This window comes from Quercus robur, chromosome 5, assembly GCF_932294415.1.
Source record: "Quercus robur chromosome 5, dhQueRobu3.1, whole genome shotgun sequence".
Lineage (NCBI taxonomy): Eukaryota > Viridiplantae > Streptophyta > Magnoliopsida > Fagales > Fagaceae > Quercus > Quercus robur.
This window is the reverse complement of record NC_065538.1, coordinates 27818293-27836514: the sequence shown is the minus strand read 5'-3', so window position 1 is coordinate 27836514 and position 18222 is coordinate 27818293. Positions and strand designations below refer to the sequence as shown.

General features: G+C 35.8%; 1 pseudogene; it reads right to left on the bottom strand.

Annotated features, from left to right (window-relative positions):
* Window positions 1–5437: 5437 nt before the first annotated feature.
* Window positions 5438–14813, bottom strand: LOC126728051 (SNW/SKI-interacting protein A-like; annotated as a pseudogene).
* Between the last annotated feature and the right edge of the window lie 3409 nt (window positions 14814–18222).

Below are 18222 nucleotides of genomic sequence, written 5' to 3'. Positions count from 1 at the left end.
AGTTTTATTAGTTTTTTCACATGTATGATGTTAAGTCAATTCTATTTCTTATAATGTTGCTAGATATGCTAGAAATGTCACAAGTTTTTCGATGTAGATGGTGGGCGTTTCTCTTCACCTATACGATATATCTCAAGCCAATTTGACCTTTCTTTAATTTAAATCATAGCTTCATTCTCAAAAAATAAAGTAATAAAAAGAAATCATTCATTATTTTTTTTTTTCAAGAATGTAACCCTAACATTAATAATTACTAGTGTGTAGTCTCGTGCATATGCATAATTACAATTTTAAAAAATTACAATTATATAGTTCAAATTATACATTTTTTTAGAAGAGGTTTAAATTATACATAGTATTAGCTTACACTTTTTTTAAATTATATATTTTTAAAATATGTAATGGTTATGTGTGTATATGTGCGCGCACATAAAGTTTAGTTATAAACTTAGTTGTATTTAATGGCTACAACTGCACCCAATATCTGTTTGTTGGATGTGAATTTTGACAAATTCATCATTGGATTACATTTTATTTATATATCTTTTATGCTTGCAAAATTTCTAGAAGTTCCAAGATTAATAGTTATGGTACCAATCAAATATTTAAATTCAAATTTTTGTAGTCTAATATTATGCATAAAAAAAAAGTTTATGAATCGAATAGTAAATAATATTCGATTAACACGAAATTTGACATACGTGTTAAGAACATAAAAAACATGTAATCCGACAATTATATTTTTAAATTATATAGACATGTTAATTTTTTTTAGCGAAATTTGTAACCAAACTTTATCTACTACGTAATGGATGTGAGACACTTTAAAAATTGATAGACTGTGAGCACTTAATTTTTTTGTTTTTTGAGAAAATACTTAAAAATAACTTTAGCATCTAGAAGTAGGACACTTTTGACAAAATTTTAAATTCACACCATTATATTTGCCATATGAATAAAACTAATAATGGTCATTTTGTTATTATGTACAGTAATTGGGGCAAAGAGAGAGAGAGAGAAATTATATACGATTTGTGTAGTGATGTGAATGTTAACATATTTGGGTCACTTAAAAGATTCAAAGAGACTTTATTTTATTTTTAATTTTCCTGAGCGAAAAGTAGACAGACTCTCAAATGATTGAAGTTTTCTTTGAGGGAATTATCAGTATTTCATGAACATAAGAATTGATTATCTCATCAATGCCAGAATCAATAATTCAAATAGAGAGTTCAAAAAAAAAAAGTGATTCAAATAGACTTGCATAAATCGACATGAAGTTATCAAACAAAGAACGATGTGAATGGCTTAGGCTAATGTGTATAGAAAATCCAATTATTTTGTCAGGGTTATATATCACACTGACACTGACACTGACTGTGACCACTTAATTTGTACTTAAAAATAGCATTTATCATTACAAATTCATCAAACTTATATCATGCCGCGACATTGATGTGATTGCTTGATATTTACAATAACACGCTATAATTTTGAATTATTTCGGGATTCTGTTAAAAATGTGTTTGGTAATTTAATTTGAACATTTTTGAGTATTTTAAATAATATTATATATATTTTTATACATTTTTTCATCCTATTAAAAACACTCAAATATCATTATTTAAACCCTTCTGTCAAATACCTCTAAAGTGTTGTCCATGTGAGCTTTTCAGAATTCAGATCCAAACTCTCATCCATTCAAAGGACTAGCTACTCTAAAAAGGCATCATTGGATCTTTCAAGGCTTTAAAGGAAATTGCTGAATTTTGGAGTATCAGAGGCCACGTGAAGGTGATTCGTTAGGCTCTTGGCCAAGGCATTTGTATGTCTAACAAAATCATAAAAGTTTCCTTCACTTAGAGTCCGTTTGGATTAAGCTTATTGTTACTGAAACTGAAAACTGAAAACTAAAAACATTGTAGCAAAATAATTTTTAAATGTGTAAATAGTACCGTAGGACCCATTTTTAATATTTTTTAATACGTAAACAGTGATAAACAGTGCTACTACAGTACTTTATGTCTCCTGGAATGCGTGAAGTGAGGAAAAAAAAAAAAGGAAAAACGCAGCTTTGGATTCAGCGGAAAACACTGAATCCAAACGGCACCTTAGAGTGGGGACTTCATAGTGTCTACTTTTAGTTGGTTGATCATCAATTCATCATCTCCATTGCATGAACTCTTTCATTTGCAGCTTTACACAGTATTTGAAGCTATGCTATTTTATCTTCGGGCATATATAATTGAATAACCTTATTGTCTTACTATATTCGCCTAGCTGTTTTTTTTTTAGAACGAAAATAATAATAATAATTTGTATCCATGCTCTATGTTTTAGAGATTACGCATCTCATTATACCCTTAATGGTTGAAACAAGATATATCATTATCCTTAAGTCAAGTATACTCAATAATCCCTTTAGGTCAATCATTGAGTGTATATGGCCTATATTGGGTGGGTTGGGTTTAAGTAAGCAATGTTAAGCAATGTTACACCACTCAATATTTTTTAATTAGATGCAAAATTTTGACAAACCTACCATTAGATTATATTATCTTCATATATTCTCCATATTTGCAAAATTTCAAGGTAATCAAAGATTAATAGTTATGTCATTAATCATTTTTTTTTTAATTCAATTTTTGTAGTTTAAAATAATGTATAAAAGATGAGTTTATGAATCAAATGGTAAATAACATCCAATTGACATGAAAATTGACATAATTGTTAAAAACATATAGAATATATAATTTAACAGTGGGATTTTGAAAATATAAATTCTATAACAAGTTATTGGGTGGTATAACATTGCTTATAGTTACACCAGGTGTAACTTGAATCCAGCCTATATGGGTTGGGTTCTTGTAATACATAATTCACAGAAGTAAGAATATAATTACTAGGTACTTGTAAAAATATGGGTTTTGTCATACGTGAACCCTGTTTTTACTCTCTCATCTCTCTAAATCTTTTATTTCATTCCTTTCATGTTAATATAAGAACAATATTAGAGACAAAAAAATATTACAACTAGCCAAGAATCATGTAGTCCAATTGACACTTTCTATGTTTTCAACTGTGACATTGAGGATTTAAATATCTGTTTGGATCCAGTGTTTGTTGCGTTTTGCTTTTGCCTTTTTTTTTTTTTTTGGAGCACGTGTTTTAAGGGGATAAATTTCACTATTCATGAATAGTAGCTGTATATATTTGACTTTTCAGCCTCTCTTCATCACACCTGTGGGTCCCACGGTACTATTCATACATTTAAAAATTATTTTGCCAATTATTTTGCTACAGTATTTTCAGTTTTCAATTTCAGCAAAAATATGTTGTATCCAAACGGACCCTAAATCTCTCCGCCTCCATTGTAACCATCAAATTATAAAAAAAGAAAAAATATATTGAAACTATTTTTATAATTTGTTGAGTTCATAAATTGTGATTAATACAATATAATTCCAATGTGAAGACATAATTAAAGATAGTACTTTTAAATACATCACAATATATATTGCCTCAACAATTAGGAAAGTGTGGTGTTTAGTTCACACTTTTTTATTGTATACAACTGTAGATATACAAATTTTCTGCATTGAAATCAAGAATTGTGTACGGTTGTGTGTAATAACGAGTGTGCATTAGTATTTATTTATTTATTTTGGTAGAAAAGACAATATATTGAGGCTAAGTGGCAGCTGCCACAGAATTACAAAAACAATCCTGGGTCAAGCCCAATTTGTCAAAATGCAACAGGGATACAATAGCAGGGGGATGGGAATCAAAAACAATAAAAACCTTCTCCATATTTGCTCCTAGTCTAGCAAGTGCATCAGTACACCTAGGAAAAGTGTTCCTATTTTTTATTTTTTATTTTTTGGTGAGAGATCCACTCATGACAATAAGAGCCAGAAGCACCGCACTTCTTTTGCAACAAGTTTACATCTCCTACTAGTAAAGGGTCAGAAATCAATTAGTGTTTACTTAGTTGAAAGAAAAAAAAAATCGCATTTATTAATGGACATTCAATTCAAGTAGTATGATTAGAGTTCAGTGTTTGGGGGCAGTTTGGGTCCAATGCTTCCAGTGCACTGGACCCGTTGGGATGGTGACATATTTCCAAAAATGAACACATGTCACAATCCTAACGGGTCCAGTGTCACTGGACACTGGACCTAATCCAGACATTAAAGTTTAGGGAACTTGCACTGCAGTGTACCCAATGTGACCCAATAGCCTTTAAAGCTTTTAGGTTTCCTCTTACTTCTAATCAAATCAGCAAACCTAGACAGGACATTAACCCCATGAGCACAATTGTTGCAAGGTCACTGGCAGCTAGGATCACACAATCGAACCATCTAAGAAAAAATATAATTCATATATATATATATATATATATATGTGTGTGTGTGTGTGTGTGTGAGAGAGAGAGAGAGAGAGAGAGAGAGAGAGAGAGAGATATAATATAAATGTTTTCAATGGCCTTGGATCAGATGCATCTCATTCAGCCATAAACAAGGGCTGGAGGGTTATGTCCACGATGTGTGAGTTATGTACTCTTCACCACCCACCCCCCCCCCCCCCCCCCCCCCCCCCCCCCACATATATATATATATGTTAAATTAAAATTTACTTATAGATTGATGTGCTAACAAAAGATAATTTTTTTAAAAAAAAGAACAAAGATTCAGTGGTGCTTAGAACTAGAATAAGCTACAAATCTATCATAGTCTGAAGAACAGAGGGACAGCACCTTGGATTTGTGCTTCTTTTTTTTTTTTTTCTCAGTTCTAGCAATCTAGCATCAGTTACACCCGAAAAACCCATACAAGCAATCAAAAGAAGCTGACTGCTATAAAATGTAGTGCCAGCAAGGGATTGCAACAAAGTAATTGCATCCCCAGCATCTTTAGTCATAACTAAAGCAAAACCTACAGGAAATTTCATTACTTTAAACACCTAAAAACGGTTACAAATTCAAATTCCTCTCATGCAACTTTACACAAATCACATACACATCCTAGTACCATAAAAATTCCATTAAAACAAGTTTGATCAGGATTTGATTCTCTGGGAAATGCAGAAGACTATGATCAGAATCAATGCATGGAATTTATCCGCTATGAAAGCTTTAACTTAAATCATATAACAAGAAAACTGAAATTTAAGAAAAGGATAACAGATAATCTCAAAGGAAAAAAAAAAAAAAAAAAGTTATATACGCACATCAATCATGGTAGCAACAAATAGAAGAAAAATTGACAGCTTTTCTGCAATTTCTAAAGGAAAACAAGACATCAAACTTACGAACAGAAATGCATATCCTTCACAAACCACTTCAAGGATCTAGGATTTGTTTTGCAGCTACAAAATTTTTTCATTCACTATAAGCCCAACTATAAAAATAAAAATAAATAAATAAATAAAAAGCTACTTAGTACTCCCTTTCAAATCCAATGCAAGTTATACTTGAACCTCTTTCATAGCCATCTCACATTGAATATTCAGCACTTGCTCTCGTAGACTCTTCAGGACCAACTTTCTCAAGGGCTTTCTTACCCTCATTCACCTCTGTCAAGAACTGATCCAGTCCAAAATAATCTTCGTAAAATTCAAGTGGTCCATCTCTTGGACTAGTCATCCCCAACTGTTCTGTGGCTCCATGTATCTTGGAATCAACATTTTTGTTTGGCCTACTGTATAGGGTTGAGAGTGTTGGCTGAGCAGTAAACAAGGCCTTGTCATACACATTGTAATGGTCATCAGTTGCAAATCCGGAGTCCATTCCTCCTCTTCCTGCTCCTCCAGCAGAAAAGCCATGCAAAGAGCAACCTTCTCACTAATATCTTGATCACTATCTCGTGTGATCTTGCTCTTCTTTGTCTCCATGGCAGCATCCTTGGCCTCCAACCTTCTCTCCCTCTCTCTTTCTTGGCATCGCTCCTCAAGCATTTTCTCACGCAGCATACGTTCTTCCCTTTCCTCCATTGTCTCCTTAGGTAGATTATCCTTCTCATCTTCCCTTTCATGCTCACCATCAATTCTCATATCAGAACTATCCATGGCAGCAGTATGGGGTGCCACACCAGTTCTCTCAGAACGTGCCTTTTGAGCCAATGCCCTCAGTTCACGTTCTTTGCTTTCCTTCTCCTTCATCATCAACTCCTTTTGAACCATCGACCTCATGAATACAGCTTCTCGGGCCTTCTGCTCCGCAACATACAATGCCTCCGAATGCTCTCCAACATGATCATCAATTTGGACATCTTGAAGACCTCTACCATCAACTGCAAGACCTTATCAAGCGGAATGGTATAACCTTTCGGATTCTTCCAATTAGAAACGCATGGTGGGATTTTCCAATCTTCTTGGTCTTTCACAGTCACAGGCCGAGGAGGAGAATGCATCACCATCACAGGTGGGGACAACTGATTTTTGGTGTATGCGGGAATTGAACGTCAAATCTCTTATTCAGCTCTTTATCAAAAAATCAAGACACCGGTATAGGCAAGAATTAAACCCCAAATCTCTTATTTAACTATTAGAGACTTTACTAGTTGAGTTAATTGGAACTCACCATTATCTTTAATCTTTAATAATTAATTAATGTCATATGTTTCTTTTTCTTTTCTTTTTTTAGAAGCAATACCATATGTTTCTACTAATTGTGAATATATACCTAACCAAAATAAATAAAATTGGTTTGGCCTAACCCAGCCTAACTTCCTTCAAAAATTACCAATACGCCCAATATGTGAAAAGGAAAAGGTTTCTTGGGTGTGAATTTTGAAATTTAATCATTGGTTTACATATTTTCATCATATCATCTATGCTTGTAAAATTTTAAGAAAATCAAATTTTAATAATTATGTCTGAAATATTAATATGCTATGAGTAAGCGTGTGCCACTAAATTGACAATATCAACTAACGTAAATAAACCTTATTGATTATTTATTTGAGGCAATAGAATTGAAACCCTAAATTACAAAATAAATTGCTATGAGTGAGGATGTGCCACTGAATTGACAATCAACTAACCTAAATAAACCCTAAATCAATCAAACTATTGATGATTTGAAAACCTGAGTGAGTGTGTGTGCCATTAAATTGACAATCAATTAACCTAAATAAATACAATGATAATAAATCTCTCTCTCTCTCTCTCTCTCTCTCTCTCTCTCTCTCTCTCTCTCTCTCTCTCTCTCTCTTAATACTATCGTACTATGTTATCCAAACTCAGAATCAATTAATCAAAGAAACTGTCCATACTTAAGAGAGTTTCACATGTCAGTAAAAGAGTGCGAGTGCGAGTGTGAGTGAGAGTGAAGAAGAAGAAGATATTTGAAAGCAAATCTAAGTCTCGGTCTCATATATATATATATATATATATAACTGACTTCTATTAGGGCCCATGAATTGGGTGGGCCCCATTCCGCTTCGGCATTATATACTACTATTTTATTTACAAGCCTATTTGTTACTTGGCAATATGGGCCCAAGAATTACAAGCCTATAGATGTAATTATTGATTTATCAAAAAAATTATTGCCATTATATTTTTATATTAATATGTCCAATATTCTTTTAACATGTTGCCAAGTTAACTTTAAATAATAATAATAATAATAATAATATTATTATTATTATAAAAAAAACATAAACAAATTGTTTAGGTGGAATGGTAAGTGATAACACAAGAATATGAATGTACCAAAATTTTGAATTTGGATCCCAACATAGCAAACAACCATAATCTCAAATATATTTTCATTTCGAAAACAAAAAAACAAAGGCAAACACAATAATTTCAACACACGCATATGTCGAATAATTTTTATTATTTTATTTTATTTTACTTTATGGAATATGTCCAACAAGTTAATATTGGTAACACCCATGGATTTTTACATAAAAGGGTTAGGGCCAATAGCCATAAGAATGAGGTAGATTACACCACCGAGAGAGATGGCCTAGCGATCTTGGTGTGAACGTGGGAGCACCACGTTCGATTCCCAATGAGTGAACTGTGGGATTTTGCTTGCAACTAGCCCAAGTTTCTAACACTCTCTTGAGGTTAGGGTGAGCCATGTGGTCACTCCCGACCACAGTAGTTATGGCTCAATCCAACATTCTCTAGTAAGGGTGTCCCTATGGTCACCCCGCCCCTCTTTTTCTTCCAAAAAAAAAAAAAAAAAGGTAGATTACATTTTTTTTTTTTTTTTTTTGAAGTTGTTGAAGGCTAAAATTTCACAAGAAAGCTCATTCCATGAAAAGTAAAGAAGGCCCAATTCAAGCAGCAAGAAGAATCAACATTAAGGCCCTATTTATGTTCAGATTTCCAACAAAAAGGTCATTAAAAAAGTCCAGCAAAATCCAGTGAAAGAACTGGGCTGGGATACCCAGAGGCTGCCAGAGGCCCGGGATCCTTAGGTAATGCAGCACAGCTACTGTGGGATTGAGACAACTCAAGAAATGTACCACGAAATACAAGAAATGAAGAACAGAGATGTCCTTCTCAAGTACCCAGTAGTGCAACAAAGAATCAGAAAGTATAAAGCAAACATTCATGAACAAAGGAGCTGTACCACATGAAAATCATAAGTAGAAGCAACTGGAGAGGAACTTTCAACCCAGCAATAAAAGATTCCAGCTATTTGGGAATAATGACAGCAAGGAAATAACACCGACAGCTAAGTCTGAAAAATGAGAAACCTTGAAAGAAGAGAGATTGAAGGCTAATTGCCAAAGACACCCCGGAATGGAAAGTCAGCAAGTGACTTTTAGAGAAACAGTAATAAAAGATGAAAACTATGAGAAAAAAGGGAAGAGACCAGCCCTTGGGCAACTGTCACAGCACGAGCTCTGAGGGGCAAAAGAGAGAAATCACTAATACCATGGAGCCCTAGAAAACACACTATAAAAGGAAGAGAAAACCCATGTTGAAGGGGGGGGATTTTTCCGTAGGAAGAATATCATAACAGAGTTACTAGAACTCTGTAAAATTTAAGAAAAACAGAGGAATGTCTCCCGGCATCCCAGAAACAGCCACTAATGTCTCTCGGTATCCCAGAAACAGCCACTATAGCACATACCTGGATTCAAAAGGATTCAAACTTTGCAAGTCTTAGAGGCTTGGATAGCCATCGAAGTCTGTAATTTTTGAGCTTATTTGAACCTTGTATCACGTCTTAGTGAGCACATTTGTAATCCACAATCAAGAAAAATAATGAAATATTTCATATTGATTTGAGAATTTCTAACAATTACTTTGCATATTTATTTATCATATTATCTTCTTTTACTGCTTCTTGCTGCTCAATACATATATTCTTGCTTGTAAAGCTAAGTCTTTTGCCCAAGCAAAACCACTCAGACTTAAGTTCCAAATCCCACAAGTCTTGTGCAAAAGCACTAAGTCTGTGAGAATTGGGGCCAGGATCCTCGTGGCTGAATCATTCTTATGAAATTCATTTACATATATGTATATGTATTAATATATATATATATATCCTAATCTAAGAAACTAACAATTATTTGAAGATATGTACATTGTATAGTTGTTCTTGTGTAAGACCTATAGAGGTAAAAGGAAAAGACAAAACTCCATTGCATAACAAGCATGGAGAAAGATTGTATAGTGCAGAGAACCAGAGATTCTGGGTTCTTACAAGCCTAATATGCCCCGGGATCCCACGACAGTACGTCCCGGGATCCCACGACAGTACGCCCGGGGTACCAAGTGAAGGAATTCTTTAAAATGTTTATACAATAAAAGTTAGGAGGAATCGCATTTTTGCCTTGAGGAGATTTATGTGACTTGCGCACAACTTGGTTCGTAATCAGCCCCCATTTAGCTGGGGTGAACCAAGCCCAGTCCACCAAAATACAACTATTTGGTCCAGGATCCTTGGGCCTGTGTGCTAAAGAAAAAAGCACTCTCACATTTTGGCGACTCCACTGGGGACTGGGAAAAAGGAGAGGGAAAAAGTAGTTCCTTCGCAAGCATGGCTCCAAAGCTAGGAAACACTTAGAGGAAGGAAAGTTCCTCTTGGTGCGTTCAACATCAAGATCCCAAAAGTGTGGGTTCCTCCAACGAACGTTCTACCGAGACACTCTATATGGAATTTTGGGGAATTTCCCAACACAAGATAAGTTTTATGCATCATTATTTTCTCCATTTTATATTTTGAACATAATGGACTGAAATCTATGGTTTTCAAATGGATAGCTTTCACTATGTTGCATGAAAGTAAAAACATTGTATTGTTTAGTAATAGAAGTAGACACTTGTTCTACACAATATAGAATCATAGATAAGTTTGGTTGTCATACTCATCCTCCAACTAAATGGACCTCATTTTAAAGATATTCATAAAAGATAACTGCCCAGCTGAATTAATTAGTTTTGAAAAATAATTAATTAATTTTTTTCATGTTTAAAAAAAAAAATTATTTTGGCTTGGATAATTCCTTTGCTCCACAAGGACTTGGAATCTCTGGTAGCCAAGCCCTTAGCTCAGCTCAACTTCTTCTTCAACCTTGTGTTGGAGGTGGGGTATTGCAATATTGTTTTATTTCAGCTTATTGGTGGTTAAGACCATGTTGCTAAATGGTTTCGATATTGATCAAAAGATCACAATGTTTTGAACATGGCATGGGATTGGCTATTGATGACTCCACACCCTGAACAATAGAAAGGGTAGGAGGGAGTGATGAGAAGAAAGCTGGTCAGTTTGATTAGTATTTATGCAGATAGTTTAATCCTAAACTTTGAAGTCCAAAACTTGAAGATGCTTGTTAAATGAGGTATTGGTGGTGTGAAACTACTTTGTACCATTGGTCTCCTAAGGCAACTCACTGGTTTCATAAAAACTTAACTAATACTAAAGGTGTTTTGAGAGTACAGCCAACCTATAAAGTACAACCAAAAGGTTGAAAAAAAAAATAAAATAAAATAAATATTGAACTCAGCTAGAAGAAGCAAAATCATTTTTTCTCATGAGGATTCTACTCTTTACAAAAAGGGGGTAAGAGGGGTCATGTAATAATATTTTAACAATCAAAACATTGTCTCATTATTAAAAAAAAAAATGGAGAAGTGTGCCAAAAAAAAAATAGAGATTGATGAAATGAAGATTGTATGAGCTACATAATAGAGAAATTGCCCCACATTTGGGGACTAATGTATTCTTTCTTAAAAAAAAAAATTCATGATATTGTTTCATTTGTTTAAAAAGAAAAAGAAGAAAGAGAAGTAAGTGAATCAAAGAGATTTGATGAAATGTAAATTACATAGCAAAGCAATTTCCTCACGTTGTGGGGCTAAATAATTTTGCAGCAACTTAATAATAATATCATATGGCGCAGGTTAACAAAATGGACAAGTTCCTTGGCTCCACCCATGGGTTTAGCAAAATGGAGTAGTTCCATGATCCCAGCAAAGCCTTGGAGATCCTTGATCCCAGCAAAGCCTTGGAGATCCTTGATCCCAGCAAAGCCTAAGAAATCCTTGGTCCCAACAAATCTGAGGAGATCCTTTATTCCAGCAAGGCTGAGTACATCCTTAATTCCAGCAAAGTCTAGGAGATCCTTGACTCCAGGAAAGTAAAGCCTAGGAGATCCTTGATCCCAACAAAGCTAAGAAGATCATTTATTCCAGCAAAGCTGAGTACATTCTTAATTCCAGCAAAGTCTAAAAGATCCTTGACTCCAAGAAAGCAAAGCTTGGGAAATCCTTGATCCCAACAAAGCTGAGGAGATCCTTGATCCCAACAAGGCTGAAGAGATCTTTAATCCCAACAAAGCTAAAGAGATCCTTTATTCCAGCAAGGCTGAGTACGTCTTTAATTCCAGCAAATTCTAAGAGATCCTTAACTCCAGGAAAGTAAAGCCTGGGAGATCCTTGATCCCAACAAAGTTGAGGAGATCCTTAATTCCAGCAAGGCTAAGTACACCCTCAATTTCAGCAAAGCCTAAAAGATCGTTAGTTCCAGCAAAGGCGAAGTATTTCCACAAATCCAGTAAAGTAAAATGGTTGTGAAAAAAAAAATGGAGGCATCCGGAAAATGGATAGAAGTTCTATAATAGCATCAAGAGAAGGTGGATCAAGCATGATTCAACAACCGCCTCATGTCTTGGGGGCTAAAGCCTATTATGCAGTGGATCTTAAATATATTTTGAAGAAAATCAATAGAAACACTATATTGCAAGTCAACAGCAAAATCAACATTATTGAAAGCTCAACAACTATACAGTGCATCTATCATTTCTTACAGCTCAATAATTGGGCTCGCCTATGGAAATAACAGGATTTGGAGGAGATACAGAGACCACTGGAGGACACCTACAACTAGCTCTAAAGGCCAACCATGACATCACAACTATTGCCCAATCCTCTTAATGTACCACTAGTACGTGAAATAGGGATTGAATGGGAAGCCCACAAAAGTCGCTGCCAATCTTAGTCCTTTCATCCAGCACAAAGTAAACTTTGTGAAAAATATACTTTATGGTGAATCAGCTCCAACTGGAGAATATCCCATTGTTAGGATCCCCGGGGGCTCCCATCTCTAGGATCCCGGGGGGCTACCATCCCAGAAGAAAGAAGCAATACCCATGGTTTGAGGGATCCTTTGGACAGAAAAAGACAGAAGAAGGAAGGTTAATATACTGCTTATGAAGGTCTTGGAGAAACTTACGGATATAGAAAGGAAGGCATAAATCCTACCAAAGGAAAAACTAGAAGAGGTGAACTTGGGGGCTGACCCAAGGAACCCAGGGCCCATCCTAATCAGCAGTCAGTTATCTGTACAAAAAAAAAAAAAAAAGGTAACTAGTGGAGCTATTAAAAAGAAAAATATATGAAGATTTATTGACGTGAACTCCTTCAAACTAAATAAGGCACGTCCAAAGGATAAATTTCCTTCGCCTAACATCGATCTCCTCATAGATCCAACTAAGGCAACAACAATATCAACCATGAAGAGGCATACCACGATCAGGGAACTCAAGAGCTTCTTAGAAAGAGTTTCTTACATTAGGAAGTTCACACCAAGACCAACCTTGGTCATTAGTGGACTATCCAAACTGTTGAAAAAGGAGAATTTTTTCATATGGGGAGTTGAGCAACCAAATGTCTTTCATAAAACTTCAACAGATCATGAGTCATTTGCCTACTATATGGGTACTAATCCATAGCAAAATCACTATTGTTGTACCTGGGATCTTGATCCCAAGCATACAAAGCATTAAAAGACACTGAAATGAGGTATCCCAACATAGAAAGGGCGTGTATGGCAGTCATGCATCTCAACAACTGAATCATTACTTTTCATCCCACCAAATCCTATTGGTGACAAGCTCTCATCCAATAAAAGCCCTCCTCAATCAACTCCTGCAATCTTGAAGAGTAGTCCGGTGGTTAATATTAATTTCCCAATACAACATAGGTCTGAAGGATCCCCAGAGCTATCAAGAGCTAAGCTGTAACAAACTCACTGACCCAGTTCCCCGAAGATGAGAAATACCTATTAAATGAGAAGATCTCTAAAAAAGTAGTAGCGGCAGAGATCCTTGTAAAGAAACAGACTATGAGGTTTGTGAAGACAGCCTTCAACGAGCATGCCTAGAGGAAGCCATCCTCTTCCAGGATCCCCGTAAGAAGATCCCCCACTTGAAGAAAACACCATGACAGAATCATCTTGGTGGAGCTCCTGGCCATCAGTTCACCAGTGAGAGCAACCTTAGATGACTCATAAAAGAAGATTATTTCCATAAAAGATTTTTTCACAGCAAAGAGAGGATATTTTAGAAGATCTTCGGAGAAGAAAACAAATCCCCCTTTAAAGAAAAGAAAAGAAATCAGTTCAGTGAGCCCACTTGAAAACGAGGGGCTATGAAGGAACTTTTTCTGAAGATTGAAAAATTCAATAGTCATGAACAAATTTTCCAAGTGGCATGGCCTAGGACTTGGGAAAGGGAAAATTTTCCATGTACCTAGCCCAGGACTTGAGCAAAACAGAAATTTTCCAAATGGCATGGCCTAGGACTTGGAAAAAGGCAAATTTTCCATGTACCCAGCCCAGGACTTGAGCAAAATAGAAATTTTCCAAGTGGCATGGCCTAGGACTTGGGAAAAGCCAAATTTTCCATATACCTAGCCCAGGACTTGAGCAAAATAGAAATTTTCCAAGTGGCATGGCCTAGGACTTGGGAAAAGGCAAATTTTCCATGTACCTAGCCCAGGACTTGAGCAAAACACAAATTTTCCAAGTGGCATGGCCTTGGACTTGGGAAAAGGCAAATTTTCCATGTACCTAGCCCAGAACTTGAGCAGAACAGAATTTTTTCCAAATGGCACGGCCTAGGACTGGGAAAGAGCAGACTTTCCATGTACCTAGCCCAAGACTTGACCAAAATAGATTTTCCCAAGTGACATGGCCTAGGACTTGGGAAAGGGCAAATTTTCCATGCACCTAGCCCAGGACTTAATCAGAATAGAATTTTTTCCGAGTGGCATGGCCTAGGACTTGGTAAGAGCAAACTTTCCATGTACCTAGCCCAGGACTTGACCAAAATAGATTTTCTCAAGTGACATGGCCTAGGACTTGGTAAGAGCAAACTTTCCATGTACCTAGCCCAAGACTTGGCCTAAAACAATTTTTCTAAATACATGGCCCAGAAATTTGCCAAGAGCAAAAGTTTCCAAGTACGATCAAGAAAATGGTCAAAAGCAAAAGTTTATGGGTACAAGCTGTAGCACATACCAGTAATAGGTAAAAGTGCAGATTGTAAGCATATCCCAGTCATGGCTACAACTTGTAGCACGTACTAGCACTGAGTACAAACTGTAGTACGTACCAGCAATAGGTACAAGCCGTAGCATGTCCTAGCAAAGGATGCAAATTGTAAGCAAAGCCCAATGAGGGGTACAAAGAGAAAGAGCCTTGAGTGGGTATGAAAACCCAAAAGTGGGTGTGTAAAGTGCACAAGATTGACCTCCTTGAAAGGAATCGGTTCAAGAGAGCCTAAAGAAGCAAGGAAGGCGTAACTTAAAATAAATAAATAAATAAATTCTAAGAGTACATCACTCGAAGCCACACAAGCATGGATACTTTTGCAAGTCTCTATACAAAGAGATTAGTCAATGACATTGCAAACCAGCTAGCGACATTTCCCTCCTCCAACAAGGTGCAAACTCACCAAAGGCTTGGAGGTATTTCGACTCAACAAAAGAAAGGTACCCTTTCGGTAAGCCCTCTCATTAATACCATGTTTGAATATATCAAAACACTGCAAAATGTTGTGCAAGAGGTATCACCCATGCACTAATATTTTATTCATATAGATTAAAACGAAAAATTCTAAAAATTTTGGTCTTCTTACTTGACCAAAATCAAAAATCAAATTTGGAATTCTTGTGTGGTTGAGATCCTCACATGGTTTCATATACATGAAGTAATTTTATTGCCATATCTTATTTGGCAATTGGCTTTTCCAGTGCATACACTGGGGGCTAAGACAAGATTAAAAATTTTCCTTAGATATATCTTTCACTTGGTGAAAATTAAGAAGTCTAGTGCAAACTTTACTATACATAAGTTCAGCCACTGTTATTTTCTTTGGCTTATGAACTATACGAAATATAGCAATTCAAACAACAATATAATTGGTGGTATGGTATGTGAATAATCTGCTGCAATCTGAAATATTATATAATCTCTCACAATTTGGAAAAAGAATGAGGCAAAGATCAAGAGCATCCACCAGAAGAGCAAGGTCTTTAGCTAAAGCAAGGTGTGGAGATGTTCCTAAGCCTTCTAAGTCATGTCCTTAGGGAAGTTTCTATCTCTTAATACATTTTGAGAAGAATAGCTAACCTTGATTAGACTCTAAATCAGTATGTTTTTTATGATTCAATGATTTATGATATCATGGTCCCATTGGTAAGTCACTATTCATGGACTAAAAATCCCATGGGGCAAACATCTTGGTGTTATTCACCTTAGCCATAGCAAGCATGTACTACAATTCATAGAATATCTTTGGCAAAGTTCATGGGGGCTTCCCTCATTCAACCAATTTTGTAAAACAAACAAAATCTTGTTGACAAAGCTATGCTATCTTATATAAAGATTTAATATGCATTCAACACGATTTTTGTATGCTACTTTCAAAAAAGCATATCCTAGAATTGCTAGCAAAAAAAAACGTTAGTGCTAGAAAAATACTCTCGGCATCAAATGCGATACCAATATAATTTGATTATACATATATATCTGCATATATTATTGTTAGTTTGACAAAGTTGATTTATTGAATACCAATCTACAGCCTAATACTAATATGAAGGTGAATTTTAATCTTTTGCAACATGTTAGTTCATCCCATGAAGGAAGTGTAGCAATTCCTTTGGAGTTTCCCTCAAGAATTATTTGATCTACACATTGGTTCTACAAACCAGAAAAGTGTCCAAAAACAATTTATTTTCTCGCGCGTGGGCTACAGGTAACCCACGAGCTCGGGGGGCCAATGTTGAAGGTTAAAATTTCACAAGAAAGCCCATTCCATGAAAAGTAAAGAAGGTCCAATTCAAGCAGCAAGAAGAATCAACATTAAGGCCCTATTTATGTTCAGATTTCCAGCAAAAAGGTCATTAAAAAAGTCCAGCAAAATCCAGTGAAAGAACTGGGCCGGGATACCCAAAGGCTGCCAAAGGCCCGGGATCCTTAGGTAATGCAGCACAACTACTGTGGGATTGAGACAACTCAAGAAAGGTACCACGAAATACAAGAAATGAAGAACAGAGATGTCCTTCTCAAGTACCCAGTAGTGCAGCAAAGAATCAGAAAGTATAAAGCAAACATTCATGAACAAAGGAGCTGTACCACATGAAAATCATAAGTAGAAGCAACTGGAGGGGAACTTTCAACCCAGCAATAAAAGATTCTAGCTATTTGGGAATAATGACAGCAAGGAAATAACACCGACAGCTAAGTCTGAAAAATGAGAAACCTTGAAAGAAGAGAGATTGAAGGCTAATTGCCAAAGACGCCCCGGAATGGAAAGTCAGCAAGTGACTTTTAGAGAAACAGCAATAAAATCATGAAAATCATGAACAAAGGAGCTGTACCACATGAAAATCATAAGTAGAAGCAACTGGAGGGGAACTTTCAACCCAGCAATAAAAGATTCCAGCTATTTGGGAATAATGACAGCAAGGAAATAACACAGACAGCTAAGTCTGAAAAATGAGAAACCTTGAAAGAAGAGAGATTGAAGGCTAATTGCTAAAGACGCCCCGGAATGGAAAGTCAACAAGTGACTTTTAGAGAAACAGCAATAAAAGATGAAAACTATGAGAAAAAAGGGAAGAGACCAGCCTTGGGCAACTGTCACAGCACGAGCTCTGAGGGGCAAAAGAGAGAAATCACTAATACCATGGAGCCCTAGAGAACACACTATAAAAGGAAGAGAAAACCCATGTTGAAGGGGGGGGGATTTTTCCGTAGGAAGAATATCATAACATAGTCATTAGAACTCTGTAAAATTTAAGAAAAACAGAGGAATGTCTCCCGGCATCCCAGAAACAGCCACTAATGTCTCCCGGTATCCCAGAAACAGCCACTATAGCACATACTTGGATTCAAAATGATTCAAACTTTGCAAGTCTTAGAGCTTATTTGAACCTTGTATCACGCCTTAGTGAACACATTTGTAATCCACAATCAAGAAAAATAATAAAATATTTCATATTGATTTGAGGATTTCTAACAATTACTTTGCATATTTATTTATCATATTATTTTCATTTACTGCTTCTTGCTGCTCAATACATATATTCTTGCTTGTAAAGCTAAGTCTTTTGCCCAAGCAAAGCCACTCAGACTTGAGTTCCAAATCCCACAAGTCTTGTGCAAAAGTACTAAGTCTGTGAGAATTGGGGCCAGGATCCTCGTGGTTGAATTATTCTTATGAAATTCATTTACATATATGTATATGTATTAATATATATATATATATATATATCCTAATCTAAGAAACTAACAATTATTTGAAGATATGTGCATTGTATAGTTGTTTTTGTGTAGGACCTATAGAGGTAAAAGGAAAGGACAAAACTCCATTGCATAACAAGCATGGAGAAAGATTGTATAGTGCAGAGAACCAGAGATTTTGGGTTCTTACAGGCCTAATACGCCCCGGGAACCTACGACAG